This window comes from Pteropus alecto, unplaced genomic scaffold (assembly GCF_000325575.1).
Source record: "Pteropus alecto unplaced genomic scaffold, ASM32557v1 scaffold118, whole genome shotgun sequence".
NCBI classification, from domain to species: Eukaryota; Metazoa; Chordata; class Mammalia; order Chiroptera; family Pteropodidae; genus Pteropus; species Pteropus alecto.
This window is the reverse complement of record NW_006440654.1, coordinates 716,144-720,898: the sequence shown is the minus strand read 5'-3', so window position 1 is coordinate 720,898 and position 4,755 is coordinate 716,144. Positions and strand designations below refer to the sequence as shown.

The 4,755-nt window shown below is 56.9% G+C and overlaps 1 protein-coding gene across 1 annotated transcript in view; it reads left to right on the top strand.

Annotated features, from left to right (window-relative positions):
• The first annotated feature begins 6 nt into the window (after window positions 1-6).
• The window catches only part of ZBED4 (zinc finger BED-type containing 4), an 18,674-nt gene continuing 13,925 nt past the window's right edge, over window positions 7-4,755 (top strand). The window contains exon 1 of the mRNA XM_025051033.1: window positions 7-2,558. The gene's annotated coding sequence lies outside the window, so the exon portion shown is untranslated. The remainder of the gene's footprint in view (window positions 2,559-4,755) is intronic.

Genomic DNA, 4,755 nt, shown 5'->3' with positions numbered 1-4,755 from the left:
CTCCTGTGCCTCGACCCCGCCCGGGCCGCCCGACTGGGCCTCGGTGCCTGGAGCGCCGGGGCCTGACCCCCGGTCCCGACCTCGCGACCCCGACCCGGGCCCGGCTGACAGCTGGCGAGCGGCGGGCCCGGAGACGCGGCCGGGCCGAACGATCGCCCCCAAAGTGCGTCTTCCGAGCAGCAGGATTTTGTTGACGAACCATCTAAAGTGGTAAAAAGTTGGTGCGGTTCCTTCGCCGCCGCGGGGAGCCGACGGCGGGAGTGGGGGTTTCGTGCTAACGGAGGGGTCGGAGAGGTGCCTTCGCAGAAGTGACCCTGCTGGTGCCGGAGGAAAGGCTGACCACTCCTGGGGTATGCCGCGATGCGAGTGGTCAGTCTGGAGAGTCCAGCCAGGGCCGGAAACCATCCGAGGAGAGTGGTTCTTGGGTGGAGGTCGCTGGCCAGGCGGCTGGGACAGCTCCTCCAGCAGGACACAGGTGCTAAATAGGTCTTTCTTGAGACACTTTGCCCTCTGCCACCGCAGCGAATTGCCTTATAAATTATTTTTTTAGGGCTTTTTTCTAGATATGTTTCATTTCGAGTAGCATTTCCAGGAAGAGGCAACCAGGGGCCTTGTTTAAATGTCTTAGGAAGCAGGTGAGACAAGTTCATTATTAGTACGTGCTTTTGAAGCTTTTCAGTTACTGTATGTGTTTCTAAGTATGACTGTTCAAATTTAATAAAAGATGTGCTTCAAATTGCAAAAATCATTTCAGATGTTTTTCCATTTGCAGTCTTTTTTCCTAGGCTCAAGTAAACTTAGAGTCATTTGTTCATTTCTTTTGTCCTTTTTCTGTGACCCGCACCACCTCCATTGCATAAGAGAATTGCCAGCCCCCAGTGTTCCCCTTGTGCTTTCTTCGCGTTTTGGGTGACTTTCAGTAGACACCTGCATTTCTCTGGAACAAGTGCCGGCCACGCTGAGCCAACAGAAGTTTTATTGGTATTCTCATGTTTGTGAAAAGGGGAAGTTGTTTGTTTTGAACTTAACTGTGATCAGGTCAAGTGCAGAGTTTTTAAAAATCCACTTTAGACTTTAATGAGACCAGTTTGCTAAAGCAAGCATATCCTTGTGACTTTTTCTATAGAAATATTAATTTTTTATGTTTTCTCTATGACACAGTGATAGGAGACTGAGAAGGATTTAGTTGGAGTTTTCTTAAGTGCTATGAATGAACCAAATTTCAATTATGAGTTAATTTTCATTACTAAACAAAGTCATCTTGTGAGAGGAAACTGCTTGCCCTGAGGGTTTCCAGGGGGGTGTCCGTGAGGCGGGCACCCGCCTGTGATCCTTCACACGTCATACCTGCTCGTTCTGATTGACGTTTCCTCAGGAAAAGCTGTAGCACAAGAGAGATTCTGTGACTCTTCGAACATGTTTCCAAGGACAGAGTTAATCCACACTGGAAGAAAGCTCAGGCTCTCAGTCAACCTGACAGTTGATTACTTGGCAGCGCTCCTCACCTCGACTTGTTCTGGTGAATTCCCGATGTTTTTGAGTGTGACAACTGCTGTTCTTTAGTGCACTGCACGCACATGAGGGGGTTCGTCAGTAACCCAGGCCGTGCGAAGAGTGATCCTGACACCTTGGAGAAGGATCTTAAGTAACGACCGGGCTCGTCCGCCGGGTTCTGTGTCTGCAGAGGAGCTGCAGTGCAGGCCTGAGGGAGGCGGGGTGTCGGCCCCCCACGCCCAGGGCCGCGCGCGGCCCCTTCCACATCTGCGGCAGGCAGCGGTATTCGGAGAAGGTTAACGTGTTGCCGACGTGCATTTTGTAGTTAGGCCTATGATGTTGCATGTTAAGTCTGCACTGAACGTGTACAGACTTTAGCATAACTAATTACCTCGCATTTACATTGTACTAGGCATTGTAAGTAACCTGGAGGTGGCTTAACGTTTATGTATACAGATATAGTCGAATTTTGAATATGAGTTTGAACTGTGAGGGTTCCTTAAGTGTGGGTTTTTTTCAATAAATACTGTAAATGTACTTTTTATAATTTCCTTAACATTTTCTTTTCTCTAGATTTATTGTGAGAACACAGTGCATAGTGTACACAGTATGAGTTAGTAGACTATGTTACTGGTAAGGCTTCTAGTCAACAGTAGGCTGTTAGTAGTGAATCTAGGGGGAATCGAAAGTTAAACTCAGTTTCCAACCACACGGGCAGGGGGGCCGGCACCCCTGACCCCGCAGTGTTTGAGGGTCAGCCGTGCTGTGCCATTTATAGAACGGACTTGAGCATTCTTGAATCTTGTTATCCGGGGAGGGTCCCGGAACCGGTCCTCTGTGGACCCCGAGGGCCAACTGTGTGTGTCTGTTTCAGATCCCTGTCCCGTGTAGCATCTGGAAAGTGACCGGACTCGGAATGGCACCGTCGGAGCGCGAAGGGCAGTGATCATGGTCAGTGCATCCTTCGCTTTGTGTTGCCAGTTTTTCTTTGCCTGGCTTCAGCGCCTTCAGTCTGGTTTCCTTCCCCTTCGGTGTGACGACTGCCTTGCCAGGGGAGCAGACAGGTGAGTGAGCCAGGCACAGCGGCTGGCGTGGCACAGGGAGCCTCCGATGGGGTCCGAGGCCCTGTCCAGCTGCCCCTCACCAGCATCATTCCTTTCTGGACGTCTCTGCACGGGACGTGCTGTTTCAGAGTCAGCAACTGTCCTTCTCGCCCCTCTTGGATTTGTGGGGCACCGTTCGAGGCTCAGGACTCGAGGACGTGAGCTTTCGGAAGCCTCCGTTCCCCAGCCAGCCTCCCGCTGCCGCTGCCCTGCAGCCGCTCCACTGTGGCCCCGCCGCGGTGTTGGCGTTACGGCATTTCCAGCCGCCGCCCTCCGGGGGCCTGGCTCTTCTGCACCCCTCCTTTCGCCCTCACCCCACTTTCCATTCGCCTAGATTCGTCTTCATCTGGAATATCTCAGGTCGCATCCTTGCTAACTTGACGTGTGCTTTTGGTAGTTCGCATCTGGAAGACGTTACTAGGGGTAAAGTCAGGTCTTCTCATGCCCCCTACTTCTGAGGCAGAGGGGACCAGGAGGGACACAGGTGCTTGACTCTGCCCGAGGCGTCCTCGCCTCACTGCTCTGCGCCTGGCACTCCTGCCTGCTGGGGCCACGGTGTTCTCACCAGGATCCCCTGCCCGGGGAACCGAGGAGGGATGGAGCAGGCGGCCGGAGGTGGTGGGCAGTCTGTGTGGGCTGCGCTCGGGGGACCTGTCTCTCAGAGGGAGTCCCCGAGGGTCGGGGCGATGGGGTGGAGGCCCCAAGGGAGAGAGATGCCTGCGTGTGGTGGCGTCTGGCCCCTCCGCTTGCTCCGTGTGCTGTCGGGACGGCTCCCTCCCCGGCTGGGGTATCCCAGCCCTCTCAGGTGAAGGCCCTTCCGCAGCCGGCCCCGCTCCTCCCCGGCGGTCTTCGTGGTGGGCACAGCTGATACCAGCTCCCGGTGCCCCTCCTCTGGTGGTCTGTGCGATGGCGCCCTGCCCCAGCCTGCCTCGCCGGGCCTGCAGGTGTGACCCGGGCAGGGCTGAGCCTTCCTCTGAGGCCCGCGCTCGCCGAGCCTCTGTGGTGCTCAGCCCGCCCGCCTGGCGCAGAGGCGGTGGCGTCCGGAGCTGCGTGCTATCGGGAGGGCTCCAGTGACTCCACGGGGCCACGTTCCACCACCTGTGAGTAAAAGGACACTTTAAGGCCTCCGGCAGCTTCTAGCCACAGCTGCAGTTTCAGACCTGTCACTCGGGGACTGTCCTGTACCCCAGAGGGAAAGGGAGGCGGCGAGCGTGCTGGTGGAGTAACGGGGACCTTGAGTAAGCGGAACAGCCTCAATAGCCCTGGCCTGGGTCCCAGACAGACGGGCCGAGCAGGGGTCCCTGGGCCCGAGCGTGGCCTGGCTGCCGGCTTCGGCTCGGGCTTCGTTTCCCGGGAGCCTCCACGGCTCTGCGCACGTCTCAGGGAAAGCTGGACCTGGGCGTCTGAAGTCTGACCCTGGGCGTCCGCCTCTGCTCTTGGCCTTGGGTCCTCCGTCTTGGTGCAGCGTGCCCGGTTAGGGTTTCTTCGTGCGAGCGAGCAGCTCCTGCTGGCTGGAGTGTCTGGCTTCGGGGCGCCTGGTGCCATCACCACCCCCAGGATGTGCTGGCCTGGTTTCCCCCCGTCAGAACACGCTGACAGGTTCTCACATGTAGACCAGACCTCGCTGCGTGGCCCTGGCGGGGAAGCTGCCACCTCCAGGCGTGATGCAGACAGGACAGTGCCGCTCACCCCGGCGTGCTCGACAGACGGCTCCTTGAGGGCACGTGAGCTTTGAGTGGGATCCGGCGCACTTCAGCACGTCGGGTTCTGCTGGGAGTTCTAACCTGCGGGGCGGAGGTTAGGGTGGCCTCGCCCCAGGGTGGCGCTGCGGCAGCATCGCGTGACTGCCGCCTTCTGCCCGTCACGTGCTTGCCCAGCTTTCTCACAGGAAACTGCAGAGGTCACATCCCATCACCTCTGTGTCCTCTTCTCTGAAGAAAATGCAAAAGGATATCCTCCGGACCAACCGGACTGCTGTCGCCAACGTCAGAAAACGTAACAGCGATCCCTTTGTGTCATCTAGTAGCCGGTCCGGGTCAGAGTCCCCAGCTGACCCCAGTTGTCCTTAGCTGTTTCTTTCCAAACCAGGGTCCAGCCCAGTCGCGTCAGTCGTTACGTCTCCGGTTCTGGAGCAAACTCCCGCCCCGCAGCCCGCTCT